The 18,791-nt window shown below is 42.7% G+C and overlaps 1 protein-coding gene across 4 annotated transcripts in view; it reads left to right on the top strand.

The window, feature by feature from the left end:
- The first annotated feature begins 975 nt into the window (after positions 1–975).
- Positions 976–18,791, top strand: part of nrcama (neuronal cell adhesion molecule a) — a 419,288-nt gene continuing 401,472 nt past the window's right edge. For all 4 annotated transcript variants that reach the window (XM_087997474.1, XM_087997473.1, XM_087997476.1 and 1 more), the window contains exon 1: positions 976–1,221. The gene's annotated coding sequence lies outside the window, so the exon portion shown is untranslated. The remainder of the gene's footprint in view (positions 1,222–18,791) is intronic.

The raw sequence follows: 18,791 nt of genomic DNA, 5'->3' as shown, positions 1-18,791 counted from the left end.
TTGGTGTGCTTGCCTTCATTGGTCAGTGCATTGAGTTTAGGAGTTGGGAGGTCATGTGGCAGCTGTACAGGACATTGGTGAAGCCACTTATGGAATACTCCCGTCAATTCTGATCACCCTTCTATAGAAAGGATGTTATTTAACCACAAGGGTTCAGGAAAGATTTGTGGGGATGTTACTGTGACAGGAGGGTTTGAGTTGTAAGCAGAGGCTGGATAATCCGGGGCTATTGTCTCTGGAGTGTTCCAAGAGTGACCTTACAAGACGTTTATAAAATCATGAGGGGCATGGATAGGGTGAACAGCCGAAGTCTTTTCCCCAGGGTATGGGAATTCACAACTAGAGGCTATTGGTTTTAAGTGAGAGAGGAAGGATGTAAAATGGACCACAGGGCAATTTTTACCCCCACAGAGGGTGGTGTGTTTATGGAATGAGGGGGTAGTGGTGGAGGCTGATATAATTATAGCATTTCAAATGGAATCTGGATAGGAAACCTGCAGAGGGATATGGGTCAAGTGCTGGCAAATGGGACTATTCAGTTCAGCGAACCTCGTGTGATGAGCGAAGGGTGCTGTTTGACTCTATAACATCACTCTCAAGGCTTGGCGTTGTCAAGCGGCAAGGTGAGAAGTTTCCTGAGAAACAGTGAGTTCTGATTTGGAATCCGCCACCCGAAAAGGTGGAGGCAGCTGACAAAATAACATCCTCCCAACAGAAAATTGGAAACAAAAATAAAATATTTATTCATTTTAAAAACACAATCTAAATACAGGGCTGTTGGGGTGGCTGTTTCACTTTTGAAAACAGTTCGAAAAACGAGAATCCCCCCCCCCCCATGTGGGTGATGACTCTGCGGTGAGAGTGGGTGTGTGACTTGTCACAGAGAGTACGGGGTTGGTGTGTGTCTCTGAGCAGACAGAGAGAGCAGGAGCAGCCGCTAGTGTCGCTGCTGTTCTGACTGCAGTAATAGGGCAGCAGCCAGCGCAGTATTCGCTGCGGTAAAAGCAACCCACGGGGAGGGGGGTCTATCACTGAACACAGCAATCCGCTCACGGGAGCTCGCAAGAAAAGCCAGCAAGACCCTCTCAGCCCCCGCCCTTTGCAACAAGCCCTTCTGTTTCTGGTGTATTTATTTATTACATTGTAAAGACGCTCGCGTTTATGCTTTGCCCTGAAATTGGTCAGAAATCATCTCTGCAAGAAGATTCACACACGGATCTGGTAAGGACATTTATATTGAATTCCACCCTTTTTGTTTTGCCTTTCCGAACTCTGGATTTTGTTTTAAATTTGATATATGTGTCGGGGGTGAGCATTGGAGAAAGGAGAAGGTTAATATCGCAGGCATTTGTGGTGCTGGGGTGATGTCTTTTTAATATTTTTTTTTACAAAAGCTTTATGTTTGGAGCCTGAGCAACCGGTGATACTGTCACTTTGCGGCGGGGGTCTGAGAGAGAATCAGCTAGATTTTCCGGCAGAATTTGGATGCAAATGCGACATTTTCTTGTGGATTCGGTCCAGCTTCCCTCCCCGGGAGTGTTGCTGAGAATATTCCTGACTGCCATCGGTGTGAGGTGCTTAACACGTTTAGAAATAGCGTCGCAGCTTCCTCCGTATCGCTTTGTTAATTTCATCATCTCCCCCGCCCACCCCGGGTGCCTTTATATACTTTGGCCGCTGGATACAACTGATTTGAAAAAAGGGGGTGGGTGTCACTTTCATTTAATCACAAAACGCCGTCCTTGGGTAGGGTGAACATCAGCACCACCCCCCCCCCCTCCTTCCTTCCTCAGCTCGGATACACAGATGTGGGCAGAATACCGCACAGCAAGTGGCCCCCTAACATCTCATCCCGTGAAACTGCGAACATTACCAGCTACTAAGTAGGGCACTAGGGAAATACAGGTTTGTGTATTTCTCTCCACACCCCCCCCCATGCATTTCTCTCTCCACACCCCCCCCATGCATTTCTCTCTCCACACCCCCCCCATGCATTTCTCTCTCCACACACACCCATGCATTTCTCTCTCTCTCTCCAACTCCCCCATGCATTTCTCTCCAACCCCCCCTCTCCCAAACCCCCCCCCCATGCATTTCTCTCCACACACCCCCCTCTCCAACACCTCCCATGCATTTCTCTCCACACACCCCCCTCTCCAACCCCCCTATGCATTTCTCTCCAACCCCCCCATGCATTTCTCTCCACACACCCCCCTCTCCAACCCCCCCATGCATTTCTCTCCACACACACCCCCTCCAACCCCCCCATGCATTTCTCTCCACACTCCCCCATGCATTTCTCTCCACACTCCCCCATGCATTTCTTTCCACACTCCCCCAGGCATTTCTCTCCACACTCCCCCAGGCATTTCTCTCCCAGGGACTTGTGTCTTCACTTTGAAAGCCTTGGCCTTTTGTGTTTGCACTCTGGTTGTGACCCCTTGGTCAGAGATGAAATAGGCAGGGTGACACATCATTCAAAAACTTATGTAAATGCAAAAAATCATTGAATAACAGTGTGAAAAGAGACTGTTAGGCTTAACCCAGCTCTTTGAAAAAGCTTTACCACTTGTCCAATAACCTTGCTCTTTTTCTCTCTCAACTTGCAAGGATTTCCTTTTCCAATTCCCACTTGCAGGTTATGATGGAATCTACTTCTAACACCTGGTGGGACAGCAAAGATCTTAACTGTGTAACAGGCAAAAAGTGTGTATTTGTTGAGAGCGAGTTGTTGGTGACCTGAAGAGAGACTGTTCATAGAGCTGCGATGCCCATCACATTACATACTTTTAGGATACATTCTGTGTCTCAACCTTCAGAGTTTCTGATCTCCCAGGAATCTGTAGAATGTTCCGCTGAGATCTGCCCGTGAACCTCCTAGCATCTGATGCAAGCGGTGGTTTGAGTAGATTTGGAGAAGAGTCATACTAGACTTGAAATGTCAGAACTGTTTCCCTGTCTCCATAGGTGTTGCTTGACCTGCTGAGTTTCTCCAGCATTAGTGTTTATTTCAGATTTCCGGCATGTGCACTATTTTGCTTTTATTTGGTTATTTTAATATTCAGGGAATTTTGAAGTTCATTTAATATACAGAAGAACTGGCTTCAAAATAAATTACTGCACCAAAGCATTGCTTGTATTTTAATTGTTTACCTGTGTTTGTGGATCATGAGTTGTTACAAGTCTGAAGTTTGGAAGCAGTGTTATTTATTTTCCAGAAGCCCAAAGATGTGCAGGTTAGGTGAATTGGCCATGTTGAATTGGCCATGTTGAATTGGCCATGTTGAATTGGCCATGTTGAATTGGCCATAGTGTTAGGTGCATTAGTCAGAGGGAAATGGGTCTGGGTGGGTTACTCTTCGGAGAGTCGGTGTGGACTGGTTGGGCTGAAGGGCCTGTTTCCACACTGTAGGGAATCTAATCTGTGTGGTTTGCTGGTTTTGAGGGGAAAAATATACTTCAGTCAAATCGTAATTTTGTCTTGAACTAGAGAAAAAACATGTTAAAATTTCCATGATGAGGATATTATGTTGAAGCATCAGGGTGCCATTTGTTGACATTGTGTTGAGTGTTTTATAAAGATTAGCTTACTGCCAAAGTGAAACCAAAACCCCAATACTGTCACTGGCACCGAAACTTCATTCGGGTGTTGAGGTGAATTGCACAGTGGGACAGAGGATTGTCAATAGTTGCAGTGTTATGGACTAGACCAGACCCCCTCAAAATACACTAAGAAAGTAGCCTTAACCCTAACGTTTTCTCATTGTAAAGGTAAATGTCATGTGCTGTGTTCTAGATGCAGTTTGATTGGCCAAACTACTCTGTTAAGCAAAACTTGTTTCCCTACAAACACTACAGTTAAAATATAAAAAAAGAAAGAACTTGGAATAACTTAACTCTGCTGAAAAACTTTAACAGAATGCTAGACACAGTAACTATTACTAATTAACATCTGATAAATACACCCTTGGCAAAACAGCACATACGTAAAACAGCTTGTCTCACATGTACTTCTCCAAGCCAGGAGGAAAGAACATCAAAAGACAATTCAGAGAAAGAGAGTATAGCAGCCAGGAGAGATTCACTGCCTTCCATCTCTGCAGAGACCCCAGCAACAACTGCTGCAAGCGAACTAAAATTTCTGGGTCAGACAGAGCTTAACCACACCTGCTCAGGTGACTTCTATTGTTCCAACTTTTTTAAAAAAACCCAATACCTCACAAGTTGTTTATCTTATAATATACTGCTTGATACCTGTCCCCCAGTCTCTCTCTAAAAGAAACTAGGGAAACACACACCTCTCAAAGCTAAGCATCGACACAATAGTTACAATGTCCCAAGAGAGGCTGCATTGGATGGAGTATAATGCAACAAGTTCTGATTGGATCAGTGCAGGGGCGATACCAGAAGGAGGGAGAACATAATTGCGGGAAGATATATTTGCAATTTAGTCATATTGTTCGACAAATACAGCCTTTGCCTTAATGCTGGTAATTGATGCCATCTCCTTGCTGTCTAATTCAATGCATTTGCTTAATGTCCAAACCCTCCTGTATTCCCCTCCTTCAATCAACCATCTAGTTCTTGGCTTCAACAATGGCTTGTGTGAGAGATTTTTACTTTTTGACCACCCTCTGTGTAAAGAGATTTTTGTTTTCTAATGCCCTCATTAATCACTTCTGTAACTACCTTACATTTATGCGTTCTCATAATCTTGTCAACAACCGGTAGAAACAATCTCATTAGATTTTCCACTATTGAAACTCTTCATCCCCTTGAAGACCTCTGGCGCGTTCCCACTTAATATTCTTGGCTTTAGTGAAGTCTTTCTAAATGCCTGGAGCATCCATGCAATATGTTTCATGGATTTTACATGCTTTGTAGCTCAAGGAAGCCCAACACTGCACAGAAAACAACAAGGACATTTACAAGAGCACAAACTGCTCAATGAAACAATCAAACATGCAGACAGAAAATAATGCAGGAATACATAGCGTGAAAAGCAAAAATATTAAATTTGGAATGCAAAAATTGCTCGTGTGTGATTGATAGAACTGAAATTAATTTATATTATCTATAGACCAATGCAGGTTCCCATTGTGTATTTGTAATTCAAATTTACATAGACTGGAATTCAAATGTGTGAGCATCTGCACACTTACTACAGGCATTTCTTGTATATTCACAGACTTAATTAATGATTAATTGAAAATTTATTATTCTTGAGTATTTTCATTAGGGTGTTTATTCAGTATGGATAACAAACCACCAATTGTAATTAAACTATGCTAACAAAACCACGTTCTGGGAGTCATTGTATAGCTTGCTTCCTTCATATTGCACTGGAATTTATTTTGCATGTATTAAGCACTTTTTTAAAGAACAATGGCAATTGAATTCCATTACAGAATTATTGAAGATCTACGCTGATCAATTTCTCCAAAAGGATGTCCAGTATAAGGTAGTTACTGACTGGCGGTTGTGTTTAGTCGTGGTGTAATCTTTAATAATGTTCAAAACTTGGTATAAAGGCATGTTCGACCCTGAGTGAAAGTGGGGCATTTTGTGTTGTGCACTTTAAAAGTGCTCTACAATGCCTGATGCGTAGTCAATTACTGCTGCACTGCTATACTATGGATAGAATACCTCACATCTGCCATTGTGAACTGTTGTGTGATTTCTTTACAATGTCATATCAAATACTAGCTTTGACTTTCGATTCGAGTAGAATCGGTTAGATATCAAGCTGTCTCCTCTCAGATCTGGAGTCTAATCCATCCCAAGCTGAAAATTTCCTTTGCTTTTAAGAATCCTATGGAAGATAAGCTGGGTTGCCCCCACCTGTTTCCTGATATCTACGGACTCTTGGCTGTCAGGGGTCAGCTTTGTTCGGAGGGGATGGGTCTTGTGGGCATGGGCCTGTGCCACTTTGGAGTAAGGATTATTGTCTGCCTGAAGTAGGTTGAGCAATAGGACTTGGTTCAGCACCAAAGGTGTCTTTTTCCCAGTCCAACCAAATGTACAAATATTGAAACAAAACCAGAAATTGCTGGAAAAGCTCAGCAAGTCTGGCCGCACCTGTGGAGAGAAATCAGATAACATTTCGGGTCAAGTGACCCTTCCTCAGTTGATATTGGGGACCTGTTGTAAGTCATTTGGAACTTATCCAACCAAGTTGAAATTAAAACAGAGACTGTCCAGTTGCTCAGGGGTAACGACAGGATTGAGATTTCGTTTGTTGCAGAGAGTCATCCCGAGGTCTACGTTTGAGGCCTGTCATCAGCTGCAATGCTGCTTTCTGACAGCTTGCAGTTGAACCAGCGTTGCCCTGGGTTTTGGGAATGACTCTCCCTCTCCTGATCACTCGCCAGCAAACCCTGCTGGAACTTACAGAAGCAACTCTAAGATGCCAGGTGTGTGTCGAATTGGGCCTCAGCTGTAATGTTCACAGCCAGGAGGCCTGCTGACTGGGACTATCGAAGGGGACGCACAACTGATGGCTCTTAGCCAGTGGATGCTTTCAGCAATGGGAAGGAAAGGGATAAGAAAGACAAAGAAACAGTATGTTACTTTAATTTTGTATAAGTTATTTAATATTTGACAGGGTATCCAAAGATTCAAATGAATTGTTTAAGCTGGGCTTGGGAAACTTCCAGCATTTTGCATTGTGTGCTTCAGCTTGGTACCATCATGAATAATGAAGTTCTGTCACATGCAATCTGCTGAATAAAGCTAAGTCCAGAGGATGCATTATTACCTGAAGTAGCTTGTGGAACATGTCCCTGTGCCATTTCCAGCCGAGAGTTGTTGTACAAGAGTAGGAGCTGGCCATCCATGTCTGCCTTAAACCCCTGACCAGGTGGGCAAGGAGGGGACAGGTGAGCAACTCAAACCCACTTCTATGATAAGACAAAGTTTGAATTGTGCTCGAGGCAATAGCACAGCACACAACTGGTTTGGCTAACAACCTTACCAAGATTATCTCGTGCTTGTTGAAAGTGTGGCCTTTTGTATCCATGTCAGATTTTTATTCTGTCTTTCTGGGAAAACAAATGAGGTCTTGTTGAAGTGCAGAGAGAATGAACTTACTTTGTCACTGTGTTTTGCATCACCAACTTGGAGGTAGTGAGGACTGCAGATGCTGGAGAGTCAGAGTCGATAAAGTGTGGAGCTGGAAAAAGCACAGTAGGTCAGGGAGCATCAGAGGAGTCGATATTTCAGGACTGATGAAAGGTTCCGACCTGAAACGACGACTTCCTGCTCTTTTGCTTGACCTGCTGTGCTTTTCCCAGCTCCACTCTTTACCCACTCCAGCCACATGCTGGCAAATGAATAACTGCTTTTAGAGTCACTTTTAATACAGGCAGTCCTTGGGTTAACACTGGGTTCTGGTCCTGCATGCATTTGTAAGTCGCCTTGATGTGCAAGTCGGAATGCAATACAGAGATAATAAAAATTAGCTGTTCATAAGTACAGATGTTCACAGGTCAGATGACAAATCTGTATAGGGAGAGCAAATTCCCACAAACGATGGTAAAATAATGACCAGGTCATCTGTTCTACACTTGAGGTCTGTAGCTCTGGCAATGTAGTACACCCTCAGCACTGCACTGGTGTGTCACCTTGGGCAGTTTGGTAGACAGGCGCTTTATTTCATGGGACTTGAAACCTCAACCTTGTGATTTCAGGCTCGAATTCTGGCCTCGAGCCCAGAGCTGAGGGAGCATTTTCTCCCATCCTAGTGGGTCGCTGAGAAGAGAGACGTGTTCACTGTTCCACCTGCAGCCTGCTCCTACCCATGTCTCTTCCCCCACCTCTGTCATCTCAGAGCTGCCCAGACACACAACCCTGAATGATATCTGCAGTAGCCTGCCCCATCTCCAGGATTCTGGAGTAACTAAGTGATTAAACAAGCTGGTTTTGCCATTTAGAATGACCATATTGATGCCCCTTTTAGAATACCAAGGTGAGATTTGATATTTGATTGGGAGTGTCGCGTTTCGAGCAAGGACGTTGTCAACCGCAGTTATTATTTTCTCAGTGGAGTGTGTCGTGAGGTGCACTTAAGTGTTTTGGTGTTGAGCTGTTCATGCATCAAGTGCAGGTTCATCAACAACAGAATGAGTGCTCATTCATCTCCTGACTGTAAGTTATTGCTAATGTATAACGGCTTCTGTGTTAGTTTACATTATAGCCATCGTGGAATTCCAAAAGCATTTAATTTTATATCAAGGACTCTGTGATAAAATGGTACACTTGTACAGCTTGCATTTATATGTTTACATTCTCAAGCTTGAGAATTTGGGGACATTTTTATAGGTTGCTACCACATGAAATAACCGAATGAACATGCTGCACTGGGTTTTTGTGTTGTAGGAGCCAAAATCCTGCAGTTGGTGCAGTCTGTGCTTTGTGTCATGGTTTGAGTGGGTTTGGATGACTGTATTGATCATTCAGCAGGGGCTGCAGGGTGGCTAACAATCAACAGCACAGATCCGGGAAGAATTGTAATTGGGTGAGATGAGCGCACCTGCTGAACTGAGGGAAGGAACTGATAAATCAATACATGAAACATGTCGACCCACATCAATAGATTCAAAGTGATCTGCAAAGGAAGCAAGGGTGAAGTGAGGAGAAACTTCCTCGCTCAATGAGAAGTTCTGGTATGAAATGCACTGGGGGGGAGATGAGGCAGAGGGAGGTTCAATTTCATTCAAGGGAGCATTGGATGTTTTTGTGGATTTTAAAAAAAAACATGCAACTGTGTGAGGGGGGTGGAAGGCAGGGAATGACACTAAGCAATGATGTTTATTTAACTTGCTGACACAGACATGATGGACCCAATGGAACCGCTTTGGCACCGTAATACTTCTGTGAGTCTGTGACAACTCCAGAAGGCAGTCTCTGCACACCTCTTGGTAACTGTACCCATAGAGTTCAGTATGAACCCATAGTCGGATTCATTGATTTCACAGGCGCTGATGTGAACACTCGCTCCTTCTGTGGCTGTAACCACTTGCTGGAGTGGTTAGCCTTCGATGGTTCCCGTGACATGTACGAAGTGGGTGAGCGTCTAATGAATGGAAGTTGCTGAATGCCAATATAGCATTTGGAGCTGGAGCTCTGACCTCCAAACCAGGAAGTTTAACCTGGTCATTGCAGCGGTGAAGACAAAAACAAGGTGGTGGATGGAGAAAGGAGAGAGCAATGACACTTGTGGACCCCTCCCTTTAGTGACCTCCTTTCAGTCATTCCTAGAATTGCCTTCATATTCTGGGTGTGATTTGACAGATGTATTTTGTTCTGGTCTTGTGTTTTTGAAGCAGGGTTTTAATGCAGAGGTGACAAACTGTCTGAGAAGATAAACAACTTGTGAAGCCTTGGGTTTTTTTAAAAATAAAATACACTTCCTTTATACATTGTAGTTTAAATACAGCAAAAGAAAGAAGGAATTGGAATAACTTAACTCTATTGGAAAGCTTAACAATAGGCACAGAAACTATTACTAATTAATTGTTCCAATATAGTAACATCCCATAAGTGCATCCTTGGAATAGGCCAATTCAGAAAGCAGATTGTGTGTTTCATATGCAACTCTCATAGCAGGCAGAGAACTCCCAACTGTTGGCAGTAACTGAGAGGGGGGAGCAAAACAGCTTCCATTTCTTCACAACCCCAATAGCACCTGCTCAAACCTAAAGCAAAAAAAATTCTGGTTCTGTGGGACCTCAGCCACACCCATTCAAGCTGCTTTTATTGTTCCAATTTTTAAAATAAAACAAGGCTTGCAAGTTGTTTATCTTTTTATAGACTGCTCTGATCCTCTGCATTAAAAACCCCTCTTCACAAAACAAAAGCCCAGGACAAAATACATCTTTTAAAGTCACAGGGTTGTTGCACTGGGCCATGTAATCCATGGCAAATAAGGCCAGAAACACAGCACTTCAGATGGCAACAATCCAGGGTGTGTACAAAAAGCCATGGCAAGAGAGAGCAGATGCCTCAGCATTCTCTTTCTGTCCTTTTCTGGAGGAGTGTTGAATCCATCCATTCTCTCAACAGATACTGACTGAGCTGTTGTGTGGATCCAGCATTTTTTTTCAATGGTTCGCATTCCAAATCTTCCACTTTTTACTAAAATGGTAACAAGTGCAATGCAGTTAGTGTTTTGTGCAAAGACTTGACACTCTCCCTTTTATTAATTAAAAACTGGATTGAAACAATTACAATGAATGGTGGACTGATTAATTTTATTTTGCAATTTTCTGTGAAGCATAAGTAGTAACTGTGCAGGAGTGAGATGAGATCACATCTCCTCTGCTGTTAATAACATGGAGAGGAGATCGCACAATCTGATGTTGCTTTTGTGTAACCTCATTCCAATAAGCAATTTGTTCTGCCCTCAAGATAATAGAAGTGGTCAATGATTGTAATTTCTGCTTCTGTGGCTACATTGTTTCCAGACAACAGAATGCACATAATTTAGTATTGATCCTACTTGATGTTATTTATCGACTTGTTTCAGAGTGCTATAGAGAGGAGAGAATAGGCGAGTAATGTTTAAGGTGCAGTCGACGTGATAAAAACGAAAAAGTGCTGATTACTGTTGGCCAGCACTTTTTAAAAAAAAAATCAAGGTTCTCCAATGGCTGGCCTGAGTGGTGCATTAGCTGAAGCCAAGTTATTCAACTATATAGTGCATCACGTTTCTAACACTGCCATTGTCCAGCACTGAAGAGTACTGACTCTATTTTAAAATTATAAGTTGGAAACATGCCATGAATATACTTTGCATGGTTCCATTCATAGAATTTCAATCTTGCTTTCTCTTGATATTATAAATCTTATTTAATTTTGTTCTTAATTTTGCCCAGCATAAGCATAATAATCAGCCCACATGGGTTTCTGTGAACGCATGATGAGAAACTTCGAAGCATGAAGTATGGGGCGGGGCATGGTGGCTCAGTGGTTAGCTCTGCTACCTCACGACGCCAGGGACCTGTGTTCGATTCCAGCCTGGGGCGTGTGTGTGGAGTTTGCACATTGTCCCCATGTCTGTCTGGATTTCTTCCCACAATCCAAAGATGTGCAGGTTAGGTGGATTGGCCCTGGGAATTGTGGGGATGGTCTGGTTGGGATGCTGTTCGGAGGGCTAGTGTGGACTCGATGGGCTGAATGGCCTGCTTCTGCACTCTATGATTCTAAGAATAATGTGTTCCATGATCAGCTTATGTCATAAACTGAGGCTTCAAAGCTTGAGTGCTTCCTGACCGTAATCTCGGTCCCATTATTTCGGGATGTGCTTGGCACAGTCTGTGATATTAGATGCCATTTGAAGGTGGGGAGACAGTGGTGGTTGTAGGCTTGCAGGTATCCTTCATCATTGACATTTCTCAGTATATTATCCTCAATTGTCTAATTCTCAATCTTGTTGGTCTTCCTGAAGTGCATCACTCCTGTTGCTCCTCTGGATTAGATACCACCTCCTATTCTCCCATACACCTGATTCAACTATTGACACAGGTTACAATGTCCTACTTCATTGCTAGGCGCTATCTCAAAGCAGCCTCATGGTAATCATGCCTCAGGATAGAACAAGGTTAGAGGAAGGAAAGAGGAGTTGTCAATAATGCAGACAAACTGATCTTTAGCTTAAGAATAAACTGCATGTGCTCTTTTGAGCCGAGGTAGCTCTGTGAATGCAGCATATCTCCATCAAAGCCCAAGAGAGGAAAGCCAAAGTGAATTATTCCCCCCAAAACTCTCATTCCGTGTCTTCCCAGCAATTTCCAGCCCCCCCCCCCCCTCCCCCCAACACCCCCCAAGGGATTGAGAGCAAAGCCCATTGCACGTGTTTATACGTGGTTAGTGGAGCAATACTGAACAAACCTTTAACATGTACTCCACTGGGACACTCGGCACATGAATTCATGATTGATGCTCATGTCTTTTAGTCTATTGGCTTGTCATCTGTTTCTTGTTGCCATTCAATCATGTCTTTGCCTCTAATTGGAAGTGAAGGACTCCTTATTTTTCATGCAGTGATCCTTTCGGGTGGACTCTGTTGATTTGATCCATCGCTGCCATATCAATGTAATGCCTAGTCCATCTTGTTGAGGTTGTCCTGAATCCTGTGAAATTGTTTGTGAAATAAGCCAGATATGCTGCCTATCCGCTCCGGGAATCTGTGGAGGCAATGAGCCACAGGGAATGCTGGATGACACAAAATCAAGGTTCATTTCTTTGCCTTCTCCCATCATTCCTGGAACATCATGCAATCTGACGATGACAATTAATCTCTTTCAATTAGTTGACAACAGAGCCAGACTTGGCCTAAGGAAAGCCTTTGTGGGAGAGAGATCTGAGAATCGTTGCTCTGAAATCATTGTTTTCTATATCCGACACTGACAGCAACATGTCTGAAATAAAAAGAAATTCTTGCACTTGTACAACTCCTTTACACCATCAGAAAATTCTTTGCAGCCGCATAAATGCATTTTTGAAGTGTAATTACTTCTGTAATGTAGGAAATGTGGTATCTCACTCCCACAAGCAACTATGAGATAATGACCACATCATCTGCTTTACTGATATTGTTTCAGGAATGAGCATTACCAGGGAGGAGATTACTTTTATTGCAGAATGGTATTTTCAGCAAGAGATCTATCTGATTTACATCTGAATGAATCAATACAAACCGTTTCCCAGTCTCACCAGCAAGCCTATCTCGTAGACTAACTGCTTGCTCTCTGAAATATTGTTACTGCAGATTACTTTTGAATTTATCCAGCTTCAACATTACTTTATCTACTCTGTACCTTGGATAACGTGCTGCCGTTTTAAGGAGGGATTAAAAACATAATATTTGGACTGGAAGATCAACATTTAGATGGTGAATGATCAAACCTAATTGTTGGGTTTCATTTCTATTTGTACTGGACTTGCCTGTGACGGTTTAGATTATCATCTCCATTTATACTGCTCACATTAAAGTTCTAGGTAACTGACCTTGAGTGAATTGATCCTTGAGTAGCTGAGCTACCAGATCAGGAATGCCCTCTTCTGTTTTACCTTAGTCAGGCTGCATTGCTGGGCATGGTCATAGAATTTCATAGGATATAATGCAAAGAAACAGGCCATTCAGCCCAGTCAGTCCATGCTACTGTTCCACTCAAGCTTCCTTCCATCTTTCCTCACCTATGTTTATAATTGTAATAAATTGTTCTCTTCCTCATTCTGTCTAGCTTCTCCGTAAATGTACCTAGTGCCTTTTCTAAAAAAGCATTGACTCTTTTGGGGAGGGCTTAAGGAACTACTGATGTGATGTTTGCAATTCGACAGCTCTCCCATGCAAATGGAGACATTGTCGCTTTGTCATTGCAAAAGACCTGTATTAAATCAGCTCTGTCTCCTTTAATCTCCCCAGAGAGAGAATCTCAGTCTGCTCACTTTATATATCCCTGATTATATCTATCTGTATACTTCTGGCATCATCACTGTCAATCGTCTTTGCAGTCTCTTGATATTAATTCTATAGCATGGTTACCAGAATTGCATATACTTCTGTAAGGTGTGGTCTAATCAAATTCTAGTTATGATTTAGCAAAACATCCTGATATTGGTATTCCTTTTGAAGCAAAGCCTATTGCTTGTGTTACATTTTTACAGCCTTGCAAACCTGCAGTTCTGCTTGAATTAATAACCTGCCATCTCATCGTTCCTCCACCTAAACCAGACATGTACTCCAAATAACCTATGACCTCCATATTCTTCTGACTGAAGTGCGCTGCCCCGCATTTATCTGTGTGGAGCTTCATTTGCTAATTATTTTCTAATTCTGCGAGTTTATCAAAATCCTCCTGTAATTTGTCGCAGTCCTCTTCAATATTGCCTGTTACCGCCTACCCATGTAAAAGACATGTGCTATTTGCAAGTTTAGAATGAGTTTTTGGCTTCACAGTCCACATTGTTAATGCAAATTGTCAACAGCGGTGCCCCTAGTACAGATCATTATGGAGCCCCATTTCCATCTTATGCCCCACTGAGTAACAACCCTGCATTCCAGTTGCAGGAGGAATCCTCACCGCAGTCAGCTCAGTGAAAGATCCATCAGAAAGAGTTAATGTTGTTGTCCTGAAGCCTGCACAGTTTATGCTCTGGGCCATGTTACTGGTACTGAGTCCTAATGAGGCAAATAGCACCAGCGATTTCCACTGTTAGGTGGTCAAAAATGAAGTTTCTTTGCTCTATTCATGCTAAAACTCACTTCCACGTCACCGAACCAAAACAGGAGGGCACTTTATTTTGCAAATAAAAAAATGAAATGCATTTTAAAACATAGACTTAATATTAAAAGCCTCCTGCAAAATTGCAAATGGGTGCAATTCACCATGGTGATTAATTCACTGTGGCAGTAGCCAGTTTTTCATGTGATTTCTTTTCAGTGTAAATAAAATTATACCATCTCTCTTTGTGTAGGATAATTTGTGCTTGAAAATTGGCTGCTGCTTTGCACTGACTTGGCTGATTTTTGAGGAGAGTGGAAACCCTAGACTTTGTTGTTTATATTGATCTGTGTTCACTTGCATTATTATCTAAGATCAGAAGGTTGGCCGTGACAAGTGTCTACACCACAGTATCCAAGTACACAGACATCTTAATGCACACATGCTACTGCTGTATTGATCTCCCCGGTATATTCAGTGATTTCTGGTGTGCTTTCCGCTTGTCTGGCCCCTCTCTTTGATTCCAGGCTAAATGAAATTGATACCTGAGTTGAGCCCACGATAGACCTGAGTACTATCTTCATGTAGCACGGAATAGGCATAAATAGGTTATTTTCAGACTAGAAGGATGTGATGCCGGGACCTCAACTAGCTATCAATATCAATGACTCCGAATGAAGCTGAAAGAATTGTGGTTGCTGGAAATCAGAAACAAATAAAAAAAACAAATTGCTGGAAAAGCACAGCAGGTCAGGCAGCATCTGTAGAGAGAAATCCGAGGTAACGTTTCGGGTCTATTGACCATTCTTCAGAAACGATAGTAGCTAGGAAAATGTTTTTCCTCCTCAACTGTATGAAAACTGATTTTTCCTTCTCTGCGTCACTGGGTCGAACTCTTGGAGCTCTCTCCCTAACAACGATATAGGTTTATCAGGGGACAGCATGGTGGCTGAGTGGTTCGCACTGCTGCCTCACAGCACCAGGGACTCAGGTTCGATTCCAGCCTCGGGCGACTGTCTGTGTGGAGTGTGCACGTTCTCCCTGTGTCTGCGTGGGTTTCCTCCCGCAGTCTGAAGATGTACAGGCTAGATGAATTGGCCGTGCTAAATTGCCCATAGTGTGAGGTGCATTAGTCAGGGGTAAAAATGGGGAATGGGTCACCCCCCACCCCCCAGCTGAGAAGCCTCATTCCTGATGGAGGGCTTATGCCCGAAACGTTGATTCTCCTGCTCCTCGGATGTTGCCTGACCTGCTGTGCTTTTCCAGCACCATACTCTCGTGCCCAAGCTTCAGTTTACTTGTCTTTGTTTCTGATTCTGCTATACAGTGCTTGAAAGACTTGTTGCTTATACCTGAGTAAACTAAATGCGAACTGCCACACGCCTCGGGACAGGAAAGGAAGTGAAATTTTTTTTTGTCATCGAGGTTTAGAAATTAGTTTTGAGAATGCAGTATTAGTTTGCTCTTGTTTTCACAGTTTTGTAGCTAATGTAGCTGCTGTTAGGAATGGACTCCCTGTCCACTGCTTTATTGATCAGAATGAAAAAGATCATATTGAGGAGATTTGGGCAGTTACGTTTATGTTCTCTGGAGCAGAGATCTTCAAATGCGGATGTTGAACGCATGTTTCCAAAATTGTGGAAAGCTTGTGTTTTTATAACTGATCAATTAAAAGGAATAAAGTTCCAATACTTTGACAACAAAATTGTATAAGTTAATACTATGAAGACCTTTTCTGTGATTTTATGTTGTCTTGAAACGTTGAATAATCTTTGAAGTAACCGCTGTTTGATATACAATTTTGATATTTTGAAGCAGTAAGGTCCCCGAAGGTGACAAATTTATCAGTTGGTCCGCTTTGGCAACATGAGTAGGGGTGGAACGGTGGTTCAGGGGATAGCACTGTCGCCTTGCAGGGCCAGGGATCCAGGTTCAATTCCCACCTCGGGCAGCTGTCTGTGTGGAGTTTGCACATTCTCCCCGGGTCTGTATGGGTTTCCTCTGGTGCTCCAGTTTCCCCCCAAAATCCAAAGGTGTGCAGGTCAGATGAATTGGCAATGCTAAATTGCCCATAGTGTTAGTTGCATTAGTCAGGGGTCAGTATTGTGAGAAACAAAAGCTCACTCACTTTAATAATTTCAGTCCGAGACTAATTTCTGAATACAGCATTATTTTATTTATACACCTATAGGTGGGTGCTTTGTCTAATTGCCAGGTAAGGGAATGACAAAATACACACTATATCCCAAAAAACCCTTACAATTTATACAGTTTCTTTTCCCATATGTTTTCCTAATTCCATTGTCTGTTCCCTGCTTCGCTTATGTCACAGATTTCCTTAAGACTTATCCCACAACTTCTGTTTATCCTGTCTTGTCCGTGACAAACTCTTATCTCTGACTCCCATAAGGGTGTTTGACGTCAGTCTACCGTAGCTTATTGATTAGGCATATCTTTTCTTCTATCAGCATCTATTTCCATCCAGAGGCCACTTTGACCTCTTTGATTGGGGTTTGTTCCTGTGTCTCTGTACAAGTGGGAAACAGATGCTTTCCTGTTTGCCCTTATATCCACCATTGTTCTGTATTCACATCTCATGCTAACATATCCTTTCTTTTTGCTGAATATGTATTTTCTCATTCCTGTTCTGTATCAGAATTTATACTTGCAGAAATAACATTAATTCATTTATATCCCACAGTATAAGGTAAGGGACTGGGTCTGGATGGGTTACTCTTCAGAGGGTCGGTGTGGACTTGTAGGGCTGAAGGGTCTATTTCTATACTGTAGAGAATCTAATCTAATCTGAGTGTTGAAATTAATGTTGGGCAGCTGGGGAGCCGGAGGAATTTGAGAAACAAAAGATCATTAAATGTGACTGCTACTGGCTTTCGAAGCCAAAGGTATGACATTTAAGAGGTTAAGGAAATATTAAAAAGCACTGACAAGTGCATGGTAAATGGAGTTACTGTCAATCGTTGCACTGTGACGCCTACATCTGTAGTGACCTTTCCATGACTCTGTGAATGAAGTCTGCCCAAAGCAATCTACAGCCTTTCAAATTTAAAGGGGATAAAGAAAGCTCTTTCAGGATGGCAGGCAGTGACAGTGAAGTTCTGCAAGGGGTCAGTGTTGGGGCTGCAACTATTCACGTCACACGTTAGTGATCTGGATGATAGAACTGAGGGTATTAATTCTAGGTTTGCAAATGGCACAAAGATAGGTGGAGGGACAGATAGTACAGAGGAAGTGGGAAGGCTGCAGAAGGACTTGGACAGGCTGAGAAAGCGGACAAAGAAGTGGCATGTGGGAATGCGATGTGGGAAAGTGTGATGTTATGCACTTTGATTGGAAGAACAGAGGCATTGACCACTTTCTAAACTGGGAAAGGCTTCGGAAATCTGAAGCGCAAAGAGATTCAGAACAGTTGAGAACAGTGGCGAGTCAAACAGTCAGGGCAAGCAGGGACAAAACTGAGAACAAGGTAGGACTGATAAATTAAACTGCATTTATTTCAATGCAAGAGGCCTAACAGGGAAGGCAGATGAACTCAGGGCATGGTTAGGAACATGGGACTCGGATATCATAGCAATTACAGAAATATGGCTCAGGGATGGGCAGGACTGGCAGCTGAATGTTCCAGGATACAAATGCTACAGGAAGGATAGAAAGGGAGGCAAGAGAGGAGGGAGAGTGGCATTTTTGATAAGGGATAGCGTTACAGCTGTGCTGAGGGAGGATATTCCCGGAAATACATCCAGGGAAGCTATTTGGGTGAAACTGAGAAATAAAAAAGGGATGATCACCTTTTTGGGATTGTATTATAGACCCCCTAATAGTCAGAGGGAAATTGAGAAACAAACTTGTAAGGAGATCTCAGCTATCTGTAAGAATAATAGGGTGGTTATAATGGGTGATTTTAACTTTCAAAACATAGACAGGGACTGCCATAGTGTTAAGGGTTTAGATGGTGAGGAATTTAAGTGTGTACAAGAAAATGTTCTGATTCAGTATGTGGATGTACCTACTAGAGAAGGTGCAAAACTTGACCTACTCTTGCAAAATAAAACCGGGCAGGTGACTGAGGTGTCAGTGAGGGAGCACTTTGTGGTCAGCGACCATAATTCTATTAGATTTAAAATAGTGATGGAAAAGGATAGACCAGATCTAAAAGTTGAATTTCTAAATTGGAGGAAGGCCAATTTTGATGGTATAAGGCAAGAACTTTCAAAAGCTGATTGGACGCAGATGTTTGCAGGTAAAGGGACGGCTGGAAAATGGGAAGCCTTTAGAAATGAGATAGCAAGAATCCAGAGAAAGTATATTCATGTTAGTGTGAAAGGAAAGGCTGGTAGGTGCAGGGAATGCTGGATGACTAAAGAAATTGACGGTTTGGTTAAGAAAAAGAAGGAAGCATATGTCAGGTATAGACAGGATAGAATGAGTGAATCCTTAGAAGAGTATGAAGGCAATAGGAGTATACTTAAGAGGGAGATCAAGAGGGCAAAAAGGGGACATGCGATAGCTTTGGCAAATAGAATTAAGGAGAATCCGAAGGGTTTTTAC

Source organism: Chiloscyllium plagiosum, unplaced genomic scaffold (assembly GCF_037043375.1).
Source record: "Chiloscyllium plagiosum isolate Xiang-an unplaced genomic scaffold, Cpla_swu_hap1 HiC_scaffold_19, whole genome shotgun sequence".
Lineage (NCBI taxonomy): Eukaryota > Metazoa > Chordata > Chondrichthyes > Orectolobiformes > Hemiscylliidae > Chiloscyllium > Chiloscyllium plagiosum.
This window is presented reverse-complemented; position numbering and strand designations above follow the sequence as displayed.